At 37.3% G+C, this 22,292-nt stretch overlaps 1 protein-coding gene and 1 pseudogene across 5 annotated transcripts in view; both read right to left on the reverse strand.

Moving 5' to 3' along the window:
• Positions 1-9,097, reverse strand: part of LOC139360854 (uncharacterized) — a 46,050-nt pseudogene extending 36,953 nt beyond the window's left edge.
• The window catches only part of LOC105497495 (diaphanous related formin 2), a 919,069-nt gene that overhangs the window by 586,450 nt on the left and 310,327 nt on the right, over positions 1-22,292 (reverse strand). The window lies entirely within an intron of this gene.

Raw genomic sequence — 22,292 nt, forward strand, 5'->3', positions numbered from 1 at the left:
AAAGAAAACACAGAATCTAAAAAATCTCTTATCCTAACACGGTATAATCTTTCCCTTAATGACTACATTCTTACTTCTATAGGTATGAATGCAAATCTGCTTCCAATATACTGTCCTAAAAATACTTAGTATTATAGAGGTTTAAATGCATAGATATGTCTGTCACATAATAACAGAGAACAGAAAATGAAATGCCAAGTTTGGAAATTCTTGTCACTTAACCAAATGTCCTGTAAGTCAAGAGGTGCATTATGATGAAAGAGTTAAGAGTCTGAGCTATGAATCCAGACAGTGTGGGTACGAACTCTAGCTCTCCCACTTACAAGCTGTGTGACCTTGGTTAATTTACTTAAGCTCTTTATGCTTCGCTTTTCTCATTTATAAAATGAGGAAAATAATAGTTTTCATTGGGTTATTGTTAGAATTAAATTAGTCCGTGTGCATTAAACACTTAGAGCAATGTCTGGCACATAGCAAGCACTAGATATGTCTTTGTAAGTATTATTGGTATAATCTTTAAAATAATCTAAATCAATTCATAGGTATACAGAATGATACCCAAACCATGAAATTCTGAATAAAGTTAAACAGAAAGAAAATATTAGAAACAATGAAAGAATAGAAAAATAGCAAATCTAATATCCAAGATAAAATAATTAAAGTCTGAAAATAAAATCTGCATTATTTCCAATGACAAAACATTATAATGAATAATTTCAAACTACTAATAAAAGTTAGAAACCCAAATTATCAAATAAATGTCTAGATGTGAATAAAATTTCTAATTGCCAAATACTTAACATATCCCTATAGTACATAAACATGTAGTATTTTTTGTTTGTTTGTTTGTTTTAAGGGGACAGGGTTTCACTCTTTCATCCAGGCTGCAGTGCAGTGGTGTGATCATAGCTCACTGAAGCCTTGAACTAATGGCCTCAAGCAATCCTCCAGCCACAGCCTCCAAAGTAGCTAGGACTACAGACGCATCACCTGGCTAATTTTTAAAGTTTTTGTAGAGACGGGGTCTCCCTATGTTGCCCAGGCTGGTTTTGAATTCCTGAGCTGAAACAATCCTCCCTCCTCGGCCTCCCAAAGCACTGGAGTTACAGGTGTGAACCCCCATGCCCAGCAACATAGTAACACTTTAAGGAACATAAATATCTCTGAAGAGATGAATTTTGAGAATATTATTTAAAAGTTAAAAATAATTATCTAGGGATGTCAGAATTCCGGATGACAATACTTTTTTGAGGAATACAATATTTTTTTCCAAATTTGCCAATGATATTTCCAGATTTTTCACAACAAATATTAATTTTATAATGAAATAATTTTACTAAAAAATAAAATGCTCATCAATAGTTTTGAAATATTTTCAGAGAAAAAGCTAACAATGTAAATAACTTACATTGTAAATAGAAAGCTTACATTTGTGTGTAGATATCTACCTGGAGAACTAATGCAGGTCTTCTTCCCTCAAAATTAACCTTCACAGCTGAACTTTTCCTATTCCACCTAAAGGAAGAAAAATAGCACCACGCCATCTTCCAAACAAAGGTGGTCAGATTGGACACCACCACACATTGTCAACAGTGAAAGAAATTTATATGCACACAGCATTTTATAGGCTAACCATTTGCACAGTTACTCATTATCCTGAATATAATCCTAAAACTAGATAGACCTAATACTATTATCCTTACTTTACGTGGAAGGAAAAAGGTTCAGAGAAGTAAGTTGACTTGCTTGATGTCAGGGCTAGAATGTACAGACCTGGGATTATAAATCGGTCTTCTGATTCCCCGTCCAGTAACAGATCCTATTCTCTATCAGTAGTTCATAGCTTCACCTCCAGTAATGTAGACTTAGGTTTTCTTTCCCTGTTATTCCCATTGCTGTGACACTTAGCAAATGTTCCCATTATAACAACTGTTTTATTAGACTGTTTCTTCATAGGCCCAATGCTCTATTATACTATAAGATTCCTGATGACAATAATCATATAATTTCCTCGTTGTCACCCCAGAACAAGGGAAAGTACTCTGCACAAAGGAAGTGCTTAGTCACTGTTTTCTGAATGAGTAAACTGAAGTGTAAATTCATAGAGTACATTCCACTCACCAAGCCTCAGAGTATGTTTATCAAATGTACTCACATATTAACAATCAATGACTTACTTTCCCTAATCATTTCTATTACTATTCTACTTATTAACTATTCCTTATATTTCAAAATTATTAAAATTTTCATTAATTTATTATTAATTTCATTTATACACCTTAATGTCATTTACATTTTATTCTTTGGTCTTTAGGAGAATCTTTTGTAATACTAAGTTTAAATACATTACTCAAAGCTCTCAACATCCATTCATACAGCAATAAGACTTTCTTGCTAGTGGCTCACACCTATAATCTCAGCACTTTGGGAAGCCAAGGCGGGCGGATTTCTTGAGGCCAGGAGTTCGAGACCAGCCTGTGTGACATGGTAAAACCCAACTCTATAAAAATTACCAAAATGAGCAGGGCATGGTAGCATGCACCTGCCTAGTCCCAGCTACTCGGGAGACTGAGGTGGGAGGATCACCTGAGCCCAGGAGGTGAAGGCTTGCAGTGAGCTGTAATCATGTCACTGCGCCCCAGCCTGGATGACAGAGTGCGATCTCCTCTCAAAAAAAAAAAAAAAAAAGACTTTCTTTGCATAAGTCCCTAAGGGCACTAAGAGGAATGAAAGATGGTCCCCACCCAGGAAGATCTTACCTTCTGGAGTAAAGACAGACTTTTACTTCTCAAAGAGTTAAGAACATCTGAAGAAACCAAGAGTAATGCCCATCTTACTGGCAGCTTCCTCTTTGATGGCTCAAATAATCTTCCTTATATATAATAACATTTGTCAGTAGGTGATAATGAGTACAACTGCAAAATCACCTTGCTACTACAAACACCACATGTCCAAAAGTTAACTATAATAGTCCCTCCTTATCCGTGGTTTCATTTTCTACAGTTTCAGTCACCCATGGTCAACTGCAGTCCAAAGATATTAAATGGAAAATTCCAGAAATAAACAATTCATAAGTTTTAAATTGTGCACCACTCTGAGTAACATGATACAATCTCTCAGTGTCCTGCTCCATCCTGCCTGGAACATAAATTGTCTAGCATATCCACAATGTGTATGCTACTCACCCATTAGTCGCTTAGTAGTTGTCTCGGTTATCAAATCAACTGTAGAGGTAACGTGCTAGTGTTCAAGTAACCCTATTTTATAACGGCCCTAATGCACAAGAGTAGTGATGCTGGCATACTGTTATTATTGTTCTACTTTATTATTATAGCTGTTAAGTTCTTACTATTGCTACTTTACAAATTAAACTTTGTTGTAAATACGTATGTATTTGAAAAAACATAGTATTTAGAGTTCCGTACTACCCGCAGTTTCATTGTGGGTTTTATATCCCCCTGTGGATAAGGCAGGGCTACCGTATTGTTAATTAGAAGTAGGGGGGACTATTGTATTGTTAATTAGAAGCAAGTTCCATAAGATATACCCACATGCGCGCGCACACACACACACACACACACACAAGTAGCTGCAGAGAGCACTAAGTAATTAAGAATTGTGTTCCTGAGTCAGCGCAAGCAAGAGCTTATTTATATAGTATGCTTCAGGTTCATTCTCACTAGAAAATGTTACAAACAATGACATTAACCATCCTTTGTTAAAATGTATTGATACTGAAGTCTGTGTTAACTAGATTACCTGAACAGAGAAGCGAATGGGTCAACTGCAGCACCGCATAGCCAAGAGCTTGAATTTTCCTTGTCCTTTAGGATTTATTTTAATCCAGTCGATGTTTCCGTTGAAACGGCATTATTGCCATTAGCTTTAGGGTGCAGGTAGATTTAAAATACAGGAGTCGTGGCATTACAATCTGATGTATTCCCCTAGGGATCTGTTTCACATAATGATGCGACAATCCTAGTCTTTCGTGATTTTTATAACTTCCCTAACAGCCTTAGTTTTTTAGCAGAAGACTTTCTTTTTATATTGCCAATGAAAAATTTATCATTAATACTAGGAATGGCATCAAAATGGATAAAACTAATGTTGGAAAATCCAAGTGAAAATCTATTAATGCCTATTACATATTCAGAGGCAAAATCTTGTTTTAAATTATTTGGATGATTATTCTAGAGAAGTATGTCTTAAATAATCATGGAACTCTTAGAATATATATATTCCACATATATATTAGAATTCCATCCACATATATAGAATATATATATGGAACCATTATAAAATTTAAAACTAAAATAGCACTGGTCTCAGGTTAGGGGAGGCAAGGAATAGGTAAAGGAGTACACATATTTAAGAAATATGTGATTGTCAAGGCTCTAGATTTTGTATTGGGTGGTGAGGTCAGAAGTACTTACTATATCATAAATAACTAATTAAATAAAAAGTCACCCTCAAATCAATGATAAGAGTGGGTTAAGAACAAAGGGATTGTGATTAGTTCAATTCTATTAATCTGAAATCAAAAAACAAAACAAAACAAAACAAAACTGGAAGGATAAAGTAGCACCAGCCATATAAAAATAAACATACTCTTACCATGATCATACTCCTTGGTATTTGTACAAATGAGTTTAAAACTTATATCCACACACACGGGAAAAACCTGAGCACAAACGGCTATGACAACTTTATTCATAATTGCTAAAACTTCGAAGTAACCAAGATGTCCTTTGGTAGGTGCTGGTACATCCACACAGTGGAGTATTATTCAACGATAAAAGAAATGAGATTTCAAGCCATTGGAAGACATGGAACACCTCAAATGCTCAGTAAAAGAAGTGGAAGCTCAGTGAAAGAATCCAGAAAGATTTAGGTAAAACCATGAAGCCAGAAAAATGACCAGTGGTTGTCAGGGGTTTGGAGGGAGGAAGGAAGGCATGAATTAGTAGAGCACAGAAGATTTTTAGGGCAGTGAAACTCATCTGTAAGATACTAAAATGGTAGATACATGTCGTTATACATGTGTCAAAACACAGAACTATACAACACAGACAGTAAACTCTAAACTATGGACTTCAGTAACGTACCAATATTGGTTCTTCAGTTGTAAAAAATGTACCACACTAATACAAGATAATAATAGGGGAAAGTGGAGGGGAGGGAGGAGGTGAGCTTATACATAGGACTTTCCATGCAATTTTCCAGTAAAGCTAAAATGCTCTTTAAAAAGTAATCTGTTAATTAAAACAATAAAAAAATAGAATACAGCACCAGTCACTTGTGAATGGCTAATTAAGCACATGGGTTTTTAATATATCACCAATTTCCTCTATTAAAATCAATGTATGTTAAGCAGGATTTAAAAGCAAAAGTATGGCATATGGCATACATTGGTCTGCTGGTAATGCTGTCGCAATAGCAGCAAAGCAAATGCAGTACTTCTCATAAAAATAAAAATGAAGAACCAATAATACCTGAATCTTGTTTTACTACCTTATGTGACAATGCCTGAAAATAATTTTTAAAAATCACCCAAAATGTTATAAAATAAACATGTACATATAAACTTTTACACTGAATTTTAAAGAAGCTAGCCTCTCCTGTTTCACATATGAATAGGCAAATAAAATTAGAGGCTTGTTAACATGACAAGACAGCTGCACTTTATTTAAAATAATTAATCAACTGAATATATATGAGCATATGATATTGGTGTGAAGGGAAACTTGGGGCATTTAGCCTCCTCTAGATCTGGTCTTGTGTGTAAAATACAGAAACATATTTTAAATGCATAAGTCAGATTAATAAATGCAAATGCTAAAACATCTTATGCTAACTAATAACTTACAACATGTTTTGCAAGCAGCAATTTCCTTGCTCACCTAGGCAACTAAGATCCTGCTATATTTATGTGTTTCTCTCGAGTCCTGGCTCTCCACCATGCCATGCTGGCACAAAGTACTGAATATAATTAATTTGCGGCAGGTCAGCTCCACTCACATGGCTTTTCCTCCTTCTATTAAGTTTATTTGGATTTCATGAAGATTGTGCCAGTAATCAGGAAAAAAGGGCAGTCAGGTAATTTCTTTTTAAGTCATACTACTGCAGCTGTCTTTTATATCTCATCATCATTGAAACATTTCAAAGGTGATTCATTATTAGGAATCACTTGCACCTCCAACTGCCATCAAGCTGCACCACAAGATCACAGGTGGGGTCTAAAAAATTAAATTACATAAAATGGAGACTTGTGTTATCTTGAATTTAATTAAAAACCATATATTTCAATTTATCTATATCATCTCATAAAAGCATTAAAACAAGGACAGTGGAACTTACATTGAACATATATGACTGTAAAATGAACAAAGAAGGTCCCAAATTCTTTAGAGTCACTTCCTAACTCTTCCTCCCCATTCAATGCATATGTGAATTCATGTTATTGCACAGTGCTTTATTGAAGTTTTACAGTATTTATGACCTCTCACTTAATGTACTATTTATAATCTTCCAAAAATTAGTGTTCTTCTCTCACTACCATCAAAGGACAAAAAAGATAATTCTAAACCACTAATGTACAGTAAATAAAATTCATAGAGCAAAATAAGGCTAATGATATTTATGATATTTTCCCCAAAGGCCTATATTAAAAATATTTAGTGATTATCAAGTTTGTATTGAGAGACACACTTTAGGGTTAATGTTTTCTGGTAATTATGTTGACAAATATTAAAATAAGCACTTTCCAATAGACGTGCCTAAAAAATTCCTGCAATTTACTTCAGGCAGCTCCAAGGAAGGTGTTAAAAACAGAAGCAGTGCACAACTTCATACCCACCACCATGACGGAGGACCGTGACACACCCCACAGACTGCCATTTGTGCCACGGATTTAAAAAATAGTCACATTTAACATTAACCAGCAAGACTAGACCACCACCACGTTTCTCCGTTAAACTGATATATTCTCTTTCTTATCACACAGCCATGAAGAGTTGCAGCATGAGCCGAGGCAACTACAGACAAAGTAGATGGGCATAATGATGTAAGCAATGATATACTTTAAGAGATTAAAACAAATTACATGATGGTGGGACAGCTTGGAAACAACAGAAGCTGTGACAACAGTTACATCCATAGCAGCTAAGAATTGGGTGGCTCCTTTTGAACAATTTTCTTTGTGACAAGCAACTTGTCAAAGGTATCAGTAGCACTCCATTCTGGAAACAGTAGCTACAGTCTCAAACTATTAAGGGCGGAAAAAAGGACTTTCCATATCCTGACATGTAAGAATGAACCTGAAGAGAGAAAGCATAAACTGCATCAACATGACCAATGTTTTCCACAGACACAGTAAAGATCAGTAGCCTAAAATATATAGTATCTCTCTGGTTATAAAGAAGGCTGATTCTTTCTTCTAATTTATTTGATTTTTTTCATAATGACACTCTGATGATGCAACCTTGGCATTCCAATATAAAAGATCAACGAGTGACTTTCAATACTTCCTAATATGTTTTCACTTTCTGCCAAATTGTATAAACTCGTAGGCTAAGTAAGTTGTTCTCTAAAACAAATGGGAACAATTTAGCCTTAAGAAAAGCCCAACATCTATTTTTCACAAATTAGCCACTGATGGATTTGCATTTCATGAAAATATTAAATGTCGATCTCACACTTGGTGAACTGCCCCACCTACTGATCCAAATGCAAACAGAAGAAATTCATCACCAACATATTGACAGCTTGTGATTTGTTTCAAGGCATACCATTTTACCAGTATTCTGAGGATATATTCCTACTACACTAAGTTAATGGCAGGTCCTGACATAACCATTTTACTTACTTCTAACAAAAAGGGTGAGCAGCTTTTTAAGACATTCCTAGCAAGGAACTTATTTAAATATAATTTGCTCAAAACTAAAGAAAGCACAGAGGAATTGCTCAATATATAGTTTACTGTATAAATCCACATTTAGAGTACTCCAGATACAGCTATTAATTTTGTCTTACACAGATCATCTGCTGTAAACTGCTGGATGAGGCTTTTTTTCTTTTTTTTTCTTTTCTTTTTTTTTTTTTTTGAGATGGAGTCTCACTCTGTTGCCCAGGCTGGAGTGCAGTGGCGCAATGTCGGCTCACTGCAACCTCCGTACATGAGGCTTTTTTAAAAGATATTTTGAGGCAGTATTTGCTTAAATTGAGGAAGATGTGTTACAAAGTCACCCAATTTAGAAAATGCCATGTTAACATGTAGACTGACACATATTTACACGAGTCATTTTTTAAGCACAGATAATAACATCAAACAATAGAAAAAGTAACTTCCATGTAAGGTCAGCATATTGGATACTTGCTACTATAAGAAGCTTGGAAGGATTGTCAGAAGGCAGGTCACTTATAGAATAAATGACAAATGAATGCACATAAGAAAGACAATGGAAACGATTGAGTTGACTCACTTTTTATTGTGCATCAATGAAAATCAAAACAAGACCTTCCCCAAAATGAAATACTGGTAGATTTATGGAGGGCAGAGCATTTATTTACCTGATAAGAAATGAAATATCCTCAAGAATGCCTTTGTAATTGGTTCCCATATAACAGTTAGTATTACAGAATATTTTAAGCTAAATATGGTACATTTTAATGACTCCAACAAATATGTAGTCTAATTTTTCCCCATGTAACTTTAATGTTATTTATATAATTTTTAGACTTAAACAATGCTACTGATCCCCATTCTTTCTGAAATATGTTTTCATGTAATCATTATCCTTTTTTTTTTTTTTTTTTTTTTTTTGAGGCAGAGTTTCACTCTGTTGCCCAGGTTGGAGTGCAATGGCACGATCTCGGCCCACCACAACCTCTGCCTCCCGGGTTCAAGCGACTCTCCTGCCTCAGCCTCCCGAGTAGCTGAGATTACAGGTGTGCGCCACCACGCCCAGCTAATTTTGTATTTTAATAGAGATGGGGTTTCTCCATGTTGGTCAGGCTGGTCTTGAACTCTCAATCTCAGGTGATCCGCCCACCTCGGCCTCCCAAAGTGCTGGGGTTACAGGCGTGAGCCACCGTGCCCAGCCTCATTATCCGTTCTTTAAAGAGACTGAATTAAACATTTTATTTTTAAAATAAAAGCAATTGCGTCCGGGCGCGGTGGCTCACGCCTGTAATCCCAGCACTTTGGGAGGCCGAGGCGGGCGGATCACGAGGTCAAGAGATCGGAGACCATCCTGGCGAACACGGTGAAACCCCGTCTCTACTAAAAATACAAAAAAATTAGCCGGGCGTGGTGGCGGGCGCCTGTAGTCCCAGCTATTCGGGAAGCTGAGGCAGGAGAATGGCGTGAACCCGGGAGGAGGCGGAGCTTGCAGTGAGCCGAGATCGCCCCACCGCACTCTAGCCTGGGTGACAGAGGGAGACTCGGTCTCAAAAAAAAATAAAAATTAAAATTAAAAATAAATAAATAAATAAAAGCAACTGCTTTAAGGATAACTTTCTCAAATATACTAAAAAATAAAATTAGGTCTAAAAGTTGGATATATTCCTAAGTAATACCCATGTTTTAAGTCTATGTACAGATGTATCAGAATAACAAGAACACAATAACAAGAATAATGGCACCGAACACTCATACAACATTTACCATGGACTAGGCCACTAAACATTTTCATTATTTTTACCATCATGAAAACCCTATGAGGTAATATTATTGTCCTTCCTATTTAACAGATAAGGAAACTGATATGTAAGAGGTTAGGTAACTCGCCTAAGGTCACTTAGCTAGGAAGTGGCAGGGCCTATTTCCAAATCAAGCACACTGACACCAGTTTTCATGGCCATTAAGCACCACACTAGAGCTTCAGATTCTCCTGCCCACTCTGAAAAAAGCTGATGGTCTCTCACAGATAGTTTCTGACAAATGTCTATAGTTCTCAGAGGAGTAGAAGCTGTGGAATTTATCTGGTTCAAGGTGTTGTGAAGGTGGATGCCAAGATTTATATTGGGATTAGGAAAAAAAGATAAAAACATTATGTTTCATGAGGAAGAGTAGAAGACAAGTATGAGGAGAAAAAGAGGCAAAGAAAAGTGAACAACATAAGTATTAACTCCAGAAATCTGAAACAAAAAGAGAGGCAAATTTTATGAAAATAAAATCTAAGAAACAAGCCAAGAAACAAATCACACCCCATCTTTAGGACGCAACAACCTGGTTCACAGATATACCACTTGACTGAAACTGCCACTTTGACTGTAAATTTCCCCCAGGATCCTTTCTATTATCCATCTTCCTGAACTATTACTTAAACACTGATCGCCATCCCTACTTTTCTACTTCTTCCTCCTTTTGTCATTAACCCCATAGTGTAATATTGTATTTCTGGTTCCTCTCTCCTCACTGACAATCTCAGAAAGCTTGTCTTTCCATATTTATATTTCGGTTGCTTAAAACTCATCACTAATTATACATCCCACTGTGTCATGAAAATAAACATGGGAAAGATGGAAATAATACACTGCATCACAAAGAGGCACTTTCCTATTTTTCTATCATCAGAGCCATTCTCTACTTTCCTGGGCTTATCAGCCAGTCAATCCTTTGACTCCAACATCAATGCTCACGGATTCCGCCTCCTTCCCTTGTATGTCCACAGCTATTAATAGTTTCCAAGTTTTAGTTATCTTACTTATTGGTTGCTAAAACAGTCACATAGCTCATGCCCCTGCCCCAAACTTCTCCCACTCCAGTGCCATGTTCAGGTGCCAGTTCTGTTTATCTCAAACATCACCCTCCAAGTGCACCAAGATTTCCTAATGGCAGTCAGAGATCTCATCTCCAGAATTTGCTTTTGAAGACCCATTTGACCAGGGAAAGCAACAGAGAAAAAGTAGCCTTTGAACCTGGGAGAATGAATAAGAGTTCACTGCAGAAAAGCAGTCTGCAAGAACGGAATGATGCCATAAAGAAGCCTCTCTGGGAAACCACCTGGAATTGGTTAACAAAGTTGCTGAGAGCCGAGCATTGCCTTGGTCTGTTGTACAGGCATCTTTATAAGGAAAAAGAAGCAGTCATGGACTAAACACAGAGCAAACTGAAAGGCCTGAAGAAATAACTCTCCCTCCCCCACTTTTTCTTTCTGTGTTCAATGAGCAGAAAATAGTCATGGAGAAAAGGGGGTGGACAGCTGCTCTGCTCTTGCTTGTCAGTTTTCAGTTGGAGAGAAATGCACAGACAGAATACCAGGAAAGGCTCATGGTCCCAGTCTGCTGTCATTTAATAGTTTTTCTGTCTGCTTTTTATAGGTATTTTGTCTTCTCCCTTGCTGTCAGCTGTCACTTCATGTGGTTGTCAGTGAACATGCCATATCTCAGTAGTTGAAGCCTAAGTGCTTGACATTAAAGAAATCCTCATTACTGAATTAAATAAATTTCTAAATTACTGAATTAGTGTGGATGCCTGAACCTTCCAGCATCAGCAGGCAAACAAGAGTAACAGCAAGGGAGAGACTTAGCTATGTTGAGAGAGGCAGCAAGATTGCCTGTGGTTTCCAGTTAGTTTGAGAGGTGGAATATGCAAAGGAAAAGAATATAAAAAGTGGTATGAAGAAACTGTAGATGTAGATTCTGCTGTGTGAACTTCGACAAGTGGTTTATTTGCACAGTTCTTAGCTATAAAATTCTTTAATAATACACATTTTCCAATGTTGTGATGAAGAACCATCCACCACGGTTCCTTTGCTACGAGAGACAGTCAATAAATGTTAAATTTTCTATAATCCCACACCCATATAAAGAAATGTGTACAGTTAACTATACAAAATACCAAAGATCTTGATATTTTAGGTTGTTTACTATTAAACACACAGAGGTAGTGAGTTTACGAAGATAACATTGGAAAAGAGCGTACAATTTAGTCAGTTTGGATTAGAAAATGTACCTGAAGAATAGTGAGAAATGTACTTAAAGAGGTGGCAAACGGAAGTGAGGATAAACTGTTCAAATTTTATATAAAATGACAATATGCCATTTAATAAGTTCTATTTTCATGGGATATACATGTGGATAAATAATCTAGAGTCAAACTGGCCCAGCTCAACACCCAGTTCTGTCATTTCCATGAGAGAGTAGAGGAGTTATTTAACCATCTGGAGCTTCAACATTTTTTCCCTTAACTAGGCTTCAATAATAGTATCTACTTCAGATGGTTGTGAACATTAAATGAGAGAATGCATGTAATGTGTTTAGAACAGTGGCTAGCACAGAGTAACCTTCCAATAAATGTTAGTGGCTATTATTCTTGTGATCGTTGAGGTCATTCACCTCAGGAACTACTTTGTTCGGCACTATGATTGTATGCTCTATAAAGCTTTTCCAGGTGAGACAAATTGAGAAATACTATCTCCCTATGTTCCTATAGAATCTTAACCTACAATATCACTCCCCAAAATGAGTAGTGGCTATTTGTTTTCATGTCCATCTCCCAAGTGGCACGAAGGGTTCCTTCCAAACAGGAACCATCTTACTCAACTTTGTAACATCATTCTCTAACAGTGCCTTATATGTATGTATAAATCCCTCTGCTGGAAATATCCTTTACTATCTTCTTTAGCAAATCCCTCTTTTTTTTTTGGAGGCAGTGTTTTGCTCTGTCACCCAGGTTGGAGTGCAGTGACGTGATCTCAGCTCACTGCAACATCAGCCTCCTGTGGTCAAGCGATTCTCGTGCCTCAGCCTCCCAAGTAGCTGGGATTACAGGCATGAGCCAGCACACCCAGCTAATTTTTTTTGTGTTTAGTAGAGATGGGGTTTCACCACCATGTTGGCCAGCTTGGTCTCGAACTCCTGACCTCAAGTGATCCACCCGCCTCAGAATCCCAAAGTGTTGGGATTACAGACATGAGCCACTGCAAGAGGCCTCAAATCCCTCTTCATTCTTGAGAAACAAAATTGCTTCCAATGTGAAACATTCTCAAATGTTGATCTTAACAGGCAAACTTAAGATTCCCAGGGCAGTTTTCTTGCACCTCAACTATAATACTTACCACACTACAGTATAACTTATCTGTTCATCTACACACCAGTTTCTCTAACTGGACTGTGAATTCCATTTCAGGAATCTCATTCTATTCATTGTCTTAGCCCAGCCCAAACAGAACATAATGTATGGCAGATCCTCAAAATTTTTTTGGATGAATGGCTGATGAACAAATGAAGCGAGCAAGGACTAAACAATACACAACGTGCTTATCAAATGGAATTTAAAGGACTAGGAAGTAACTGGGCTTCAGGTTATCATTCATAAATAGTTATGACCACTGTAATTTTTACAGAGAAGAATACTTTGAAATTCACATATTCATGTGCTTAATTTAAAGGGGTAACAGGAACATATACATGTAGGCAGATATTTGGAGTTACAGCAATTAATTAAGAGTTTGCTTCTTTTCTTGAGTTTCCCTTTTGAAATAAAACAAAACCATTTGAAAATTTCATCATGATCATGAATAATATTATGTGAGGGTAAATTTTTGAAAGATATAAAGATTTAGATCATTTCCTTCTTCAGTATAGGTTGTAATTTTCTGCTAAGCACACATTTGCGTAGAACAGACCAAAGGAAAAAGAGAAGATAGGGAGAAGCCTGGAAATGGGAAACAAAAGAGAAAGGAAAATGTAGAAACAAAAATAAAGACAGGAAAGAGGTGTGGTTTGCATTAGAAAAGTACAATGGGAAAGATCTATATGTCATCTTAGATCATATTGCAGTTGTACCTAGGTTTGATCTAAAACTGTTCAGTATGGTAATTTTTACAAGTACTACATTTCCTTCATAACAATAAAAATAATGTTCTGAAATTTCATATAAAATTTTCCTCTAGGAAAACCACTATCTGCCATTCTTCTCTTCTACTTCTTAATTTGAGGATGAATAAACTGAAATAGGAATTACAGGAGGGAAGCATAGCAAGGTGGCCAAATAGAAGTCTCCTGTGATCATCCTCCCCACAAGGACGCCAAATGGAACAACTATCCACACAAAAGTCACCTTCATGAGAACCCAAAATCAGGTAAGCTATCATAGTACCTGGTTTTAAATTCATACCACTGAAAAGAGGCAGTGAAGAAGGTAGGAAAGACCATTTTGAATCACCAACACTATCCTCCCCCACTCCTATCATTCCACCCCCCACCCCCAACATACACCCCCTGGCAGTGGCCACATGGCACGGAGACAGATTCTATGCACTTTGGGAGGAGATAGCACAATGACTGTGGGACTTTGCATCATAACCCAATGCTGACATGTCACAGCAGAAAGCAATACTGGGTAGAACTCAGCCAGTGCCCACAGAGGGAGCATTTAGATAAGCCCTAACCAAGAGAGGTAGGGCATATGCCAGCAACTTGTCCCTGATTCACTGGAAACCTCGCCACCACAGGCTAAAGTGTTCTGCAGTGCTAAATCAACTTATAACACAGTCTCGGCCACAGGAACTGCCATTTTCCTGGGCAACTCCTCCTGGTGTGGTGGGCACGGAGTCAGTGGACTTGGGGGCATATAACTTAGTGAGATACCACCAGGGCCAGCCAAGGGAGTGCTTGTGTCAGCCCCCCCCCCCCAATGCCACCCAAGCAGTGCAGCCCACAGCTTAGGTAGAGAACTCTTGCTTCCACTTGAGGAGAGGGAAGGGAAGAGTAAAGAGGACTTTGTTTTGCCACTTTGATACCAGCTCACCCACAGGAGGAGAGGGCACCATGAAGAGTCCTAAAGCCCCCATTCCAGACCCTAACTACTAGATGACATTCTAGACACATCCTGGACCAGAAGGGAACACATTGCTTTGAAGGGAAAGACAGACTCCTAGCAGGATTCATCACCTGCTTACTAAAGAGTCCTTGGGCACTGACTAAGTAGTCAGCAGTGGTAGCCAGGAAATACTGCTGTGGGCCTTGAATGACAATCAGGGATGTGCTGGCTTCGGGTGTGACCCAATACATTCACAGCTTTGATGCCTACAGGGAGACACTACTTTTGCTTGAGGAAAGCAGAGGGAAGAGGAAAGGGGAAATTCCTTACAGCTTAAGTATCAGCTCTGCTACAGCAGGGTAGAACACCAAGCAGGCTCTTGTGGTCCCTGATTCCAGGTCTTGGCTCCTGGATAACATTTCTGGACCTGCCCTATGCCAGAGGGGAGCACATTCACCTGAAGCGTGAGTCCCAGGCCAGGAGACATTTACCACAAGCTGCCTGAAGAGCCCTTGGGCCTTCAATGAACATCAAAGGAGTCAAGCAATATTTGCCGCAGGCCTGGGGTGGTGATGGCCACAGGGAGAAACTCCTCTGCTTGTGAAAAGGGGAGGGAAGTGTGGGACAGACTTTATCTTGTGGCTTGGGACCCAGCTCAGCTTTAACAGAAGAGAGCACTAGGCAGATTCCGAAGGTTCCCAACTGCAGGCCCTGGGTCCCAGATGGCATCTTTGGATCAGCCCAAGGCCAAAGGGAACTCACTGCCCTGAAGGGAAGAACACAATCCTGGCTGGCTTTGGCACATGCTAACTGTAGAACCCTAGGGCCTTGAGCAAACACAAACATAGGCAATAGCCTGGCAGTGTTTACCGTATGCTTTGTATGAGAACCAGTGTTCTGCTGCCTTCAGGTCTGACCCAGTGCAGTCCCAGTGGTGGTGGCCACAGGAGCATTTATGTCACCCCTTCCCCAGCTCCAGATAGCTCAGCACACAGAATAGAGACGGTTTAGGAGACAGTAAGGAAAAAGAACAAGAGTCTCTGCCTGGCAATACAGAGAATTCTTCCAGATATGATCCAATACCACTCTACATGTCTGCAAAAGCCACAGCATTAGTGGGCTTGGCATGCCTCTAATGCAGATATGGCTGCAGTGACCAAAAACTTAGATCACAATAGTCAAGTTCCTTCAAATACCTGAAAAGTCTTCCCGAGAAGGATGGGTACAAACAAGCCCAGAGTGCCAAGACCACAATAAATATTTCATTCATCAATACCCGGACGCCAAGGAATATTCATAAGAATCAAGACCATTAAGGAAAACATGTCCTCAATAAATGAATTAAGGTCTTAGAGATCTTTCCTCTAAGATCTGCAACACAACTAGGATGCCTACTTTCACCACTGTTATTCAACATAATACCGGAAGCCCTAGCTAGAGCAATTAAATAACAGAAAGAAATAAAGGACCTCCAAATTGGAAAGGAAGAAGTCAAATTACCTTCATTTGCAGTTAATATAATCTTATATTTGGAAAAACCTAGTGACTCAATCAAAAAACTATAAGAACTGACAAGTTCAGTAAAGTTGCAGGACACAAAATCAACAGACAAAAAACAGAGGCATTTCTATATGCCAACAGTGAAAAATCTGAAAAATAAACCAAGAAAGTAGTCCCATTTGCAATAGCTACAAATAAAATAAAATATCTAGGAATTAACCAATGAATTGAAAGATTTCTACCATGAAAATTCTAAAAGATTGATGAAGGAAACTGAAGAGGACACCAAAATAAAATTTAAAAAATATTCCATGTTGATGGATTGGAAGATTCAGTATTGTTAAAATGCCTATGTTACACAAAGCAATCTACAAATTCAATGTGATCCCTATCAAAATTCCAGTGACATTCTTCACAAATATAGACGCATACAACCTACCAAGAAAACAATCCTACAACTTTTATGGAACCACAAAAGACTCAGAATAGCCAAATCCATCCTGAGTAAAAAGAACAAAACTGGAAGAATCATATTACCTGACTTCAAATTACACTACAGATCTATAGTAACCAAAACACCATGGTACTGGCATAAAAACAGGCACATAGAAAAATGGAACAGAATAGAGAACCCAGCAACAAATTCATACATCTACAGTTAACTCATTTTTCACAAAAATGCCAAGAACATACATTGGGGGAAAGGACAGTGTCTTCAATAAATGGTACTTGGAAAACTGGATATCTATATGTAGAAGAAGGAAACTAGCCCCTATCTCTCACTATGTACGAAAATCAAAATAGATTATAAGACCTCAAACTATGAAACTACTACAAGAAAACATTGGGAAAACTGTCTAGGACACTGGACTAGGCAAAGATTTCTTGAGTAATATCCTAAAAGCACAGGCAACTAAGGCAAAAATGGACAAAAAGGATCACATCAAGTTAAAAAGCTTCTGCAAAGCAAATGAAACAATCAATGAAGTGAAGAGCATCCCACAGGATGGTAGGAAATATCTGTGAAATACCCATCTGACAAGAGATTAATAACTAGAATATATAAGGAACTCAAACAACTCAATAGGAAAAAATCTAATAATCCAATCAAACAATGGGCAAAAAATCTGGATAGACGTTTCTCAAAAGAAGACATACAAATAGCAAACAGGTATATGAAAAGGTGTTCAATATCATTGATCATCAGAGAAATGCCAATCAAAACTATAATCAGATATTATCATACCCCAGCCAAAATGGCTTTCATCTGAAAGGCAATAACAAATGCTGGCGAGGATGTGGATTAAAAGGAAGCCTTGTATACTGCTGTTGGTGGGAAAGTAAATTAGTACGACCTCTATGGAGAACAGTTTGGAGGTTCCTAAAAAACTAAAAATTGAGCTACCATATGATCCAGCAACCCCACTGCTGGGTATGTGCCCAAAAGAAAGGAAATCAGTATATCAAAGATATCTGCACTCCTATGTTTGTTGCTGCACTGTTTACAATAGCTAAGATTTGGAACAAAACAAATTGGCCATCAACAGAAGAATAAATAAAGAAAATGTGGTAAATATACATGATGGAGTACTATTCAGCCAGTTAAAAAAAAAAAAAAAAAAGAATGTGATCCTGTCAATTGCAACTACATGGATGGAACTGGTGATCATTATGTGGAGTGAAATAAGCCAGGCACAAAAAGAGAAACTTCACATATTCTCACTTATTCATGAGAGCCAAAAATTAAAACAATTGAAGTCATAGAGATAGATAGTAGAATGATGGTTAGCAAAGGAGAGGAAAGGTAGGTGTCTAGGGAGAAGGTATGGTTAATGGGTACAAAAGTATAGTTAGATAAAATAAGTAAGATGTAGTATTTGATAGCACAACAGGGTGACTACAGTCAACAATAAGTTATTTTACACTTTAAAATAACTAAAAGATTATAATTAGATTGTGTATAACAAAAAGAAAGAATAAGTACTTGAAGTGTTGCATATCACATTTACCCTGATGTCATTACTACACACGGTATGCCTGTATCAAAATATTTAATGTACTTCATAAATACTCACACCCACTATGGATCCACAAAAATAAAAATTAAAAAGAATTAGAAATGTTAAGAAAACTTAGAACATAATTCGTTTTTCTATTTCATAACTAATAATATATTGAGAAGTGGTCAGTCTGATACAGCAAGTTAAAATAATAAAGAAAAGGGAAACATACTTAGATCTTGACCTAATATTTAACAATTAAAGTATTCTATGAATCAATATGATCTTGCTTTAGTAAAATGTGAATTTTATCTGTTGCTTTGCTAACATTAAACATTAGTTGTCACAACAGTAAATGAACTTGAGGCTTTGTACTCAGATGGTTTGATCATACGTGTTCCACTCTGTATAGGGATGGGTCACGTGACACTGATGCAAACATATATATACTCATTACAAATTATCACTTCTTTTCATTGCAAAGTAAAGGAATAAAACTTTTAATAATGTACTCAAGCTTAGCTATATAAAAACATGTAATGCTTAAATACACACAGTTAATTCAATGTGCAAATGAGTATTTAAGACTATAGATACATGGATTAGATTTGACCTACTGAGTGACAACAGACTCACAGACTCTCAGCCGCTGAGACTAATACACATTTGTGGATTATTGACTTGAATTATCAAGACAGTGTTTGTCCATCAGCTTTTTTTTAAACAGGAAAGCTAATTATTTCTATGTATTACTTCTCTCTCTGATCTTGGGATGCTCATTCTGTTTTCAAGAAAAAAAAAACTTTCATAAAATATCGAACCATATTTGGAAAAATCAGCATTCTTTCAAATGCAGAGGCACTTAAATACATTGCTAAATAGGATTGTCTTTGTCAAGCAAAGTGGAAAAAAATCAAGGCTACAGATACAATCTATAATCCTTAAAGTTTCTAGGATCTTCTTCCATTCGAGTTAAAAGTAATTAAAAATAAAGATACAGAGAGAATTCAATACTGATATACTCCATACTAATAATAAATACACTTGGCTTTGTGTTTTATTGTTTTGTTTTGTTTTATTTTGTTTTGTTTTTGAGGTAGAGTCTCGCATTGTTGCCCAGGCCAGAGTGCAGTGGCGTGATCTAGGTTCACTGCAACCTCCACCTCCCAGGTTCAAGTGATTCTCCTGCCTCAGCCTCCTGAGTAGCTGGGATTACAGGCACTCGCTACCATGCCTGGCTAATTTTTTTTTTTTTTTTTTTTTTTTGCATTTTTAGAAGAGACAGGGTTTCACCATGTTGGCCAGGCTGGTCTTGAACCTGACCTCGTGATCTGCCTGCCTTGGCCTCCCAAAGTGCTGGGATTACAGGCGTGAGCCACCGCGCCCAGACTGGCTTTGTGTTTTAAAGCAATCATAAATCACCTCAACTCCTGTATTTACCCAGTTTTGTATTATGTAAGTTATTTAAAATAAATTTGCACACCCTGAACATTTCCCCACTGAGGAAGTTAGTTAGGAAATAGTTTGAACAAAACACCCACTGGTGTTGTGAAGGTAACAAAACAAATAGATGACCTGTTTCTTACCTTTAAAAAGCTAGAAACAGGTTGAGGACACCAAAGAGAACATTTAAAAGTAACTCAAGGGCATTTAGAAAGCAAAATGCTCATGTTAATGGAATGCATATTAAGAAAATGAAAGGCTCCACTCAGGCATAGTTAACTCTCTTCAGTATTCTCAAAGCTGGTATCAGGAATAATTAGAAGAAATAAATTAGATTGTAAAGGAGGTAAATTCAGTGATTAGTTGAGTCGAATGTATCAGAAATTTTATTTGAGGAAGTGGTATGTAACAGGCACATGGGCTGACAATGTGACTCAAATGGATAAGTGAGAAAAACCAAATTGGCCTGGTTGAAGCAAGGGTACAGTTCAAACACACTCAACGTTGAATTTGAGAGCAATGGGGCTTAGATGGTGAACTGATGGATAACAATGGCAGGTGAATATTCGAGAAAACATTAATTTTTATTTTCATAATCGCTAGTGCTACATTTTTCATTTAAAGGAAATATAATTTTACAAAACTCAAAGTAGACGTGTGTGTGTGTGTGTGTGTGTGTGTATGTGTGTGTGTTCATTTGTATGTGGAGCTGGTATCTTGCTACATTGCTCAGGCTGGTTTTGAACTCCAGGGCTCAAGCGATCAACCCATCTCAGCCTCTCGAGTACCTAGGACTACTGGCATGTGGGCAAATATTATAAATGTTTTACAGAAACTCATGTTTATGGTAATCTGAATCACTAAATTAAGAATCAAGAGAGATGAATGAATACTATTTAGCTAAACGCTGCAGGATTAAATGAATCGTGAAAATTTTAGCCATCTCTGTTTACTGAAGATAGAAGAAATTTCAATTCCACAATTGCCAGACCTTTACTTTGAAAGTGGACAATTGGGAAATATTGTATTCCTATCACTGACTTCTTTTCTAGCCTATGTCTTCTACTCACAGTGGTCAAAGCCAATCCCTGAGTCTTTTTCTTTTATTTGTCCTTAACCCTATTCTCTTCCATTCTCGAGTGTAACTTTTATCACATTTTAGGTGTACAAATACACAGTTTCATAACATATATCAATAGAAAGATAATTCCATAAATTGTTGTATCAGTCCATTTTCATGCTGCTAAGAAGAAATACCCAAGACTGGGTAATTTACAAAGAAAAAGAGGTTTAATGGATTCACAGTTTCGCATGGCTGGGGAGGCCTCACAATCATGGTAGAAGGCGAAGGAGGAGCAAAGGCGAAGGAGGAGCAAAGGCATGTCATGGTAGCAAGCAAGAGTGCATGTGCATGGGAACTGCTCTTTTTAAAACCATCAGTTCTCGTGAGACTTATTCACTATCATGAGAACAGCATGGGAAAAAAAACCACCTCCATGATTCAATTACCTTCCACCAGGTCCCTCCCACAACACATGAAGATTATGGGAGCTACATTTCAAGATGAGATTTGGGTGGGAAGACAGTCAAACTATATCAATTGAATTTCAGTGTTAATTTTATCCCCCTGGAAAAACCAAAACAATGGATACATGTACCAACATTTTGTATATTTACTTCACGGTTCTTACCCTGAAGGAACTCATTATTCAAAAATGAAAGAAAAATACATAGACACACTTAAGCCATGAAGTACAAGTACTACCACACAAGTCATCAGAAGAGCTATATTCAAAATTAGACTCTTAATTACCAGCTTTATACCATAAGCAGATTTATTATTGTCCCACAGTTTCTTCATCTACAAAATAAGATCAGTGTACTAAGTGCTGGTCAGCTCACAGACACTATAGGGAAGCTGAGCAGGTAATAATACTGTCAAAATTGTCAAAGGTGTAGATCATAGTCCCTAAAGATAGATGACAAAGAATTGACTACATCCCTCAATTCAAAAATATCCGCTGCTATAATAAGTGAACATTATTGATAGTGATAACAATGATCACAACAAATACCATGTGTAACATGCGGCAGGTACCATTTTAAACATTTTACAAGCATTAACTCAATTGTCAATAATCCTAAAGGGTACATACTATTATTATCCCCATTTTATAGATGAAGAGACTGAGATATTACATATCATACCCAAGATCAGACCAGTTACGTAGTGGTAGAAGTGAGTTTTGAACCCAATGTGTCTGGCTCCAGAGTCTGCATCTCTAATCATGCTTCTCTAAGCCAGTGCCCTTTGCTAGTGGGTCTTTGGTTCACATTTTATAATGACCTCCTGCAGATCAGCAGAAAGAAAAAATAAAGCAAGTGAAGTTCACTAATACATATTCTATAGTAAAGGGCTATGTTTGGCAGAGAAATGCAAGTACATCAATCCCTCATTTTGATCATCAAAGACAATTAAAAAATAAACATATCTGGCTTCAATCAACAACATCAAAAAGTTTTACTAATATGAAAAGAATCCAGGTTTTCAAACTAAAAATGATTAATGTGTCCTCCATAAA

Source organism: Macaca nemestrina, chromosome X (assembly GCF_043159975.1).
Source record: "Macaca nemestrina isolate mMacNem1 chromosome X, mMacNem.hap1, whole genome shotgun sequence".
NCBI classification, from domain to species: Eukaryota; Metazoa; Chordata; class Mammalia; order Primates; family Cercopithecidae; genus Macaca; species Macaca nemestrina.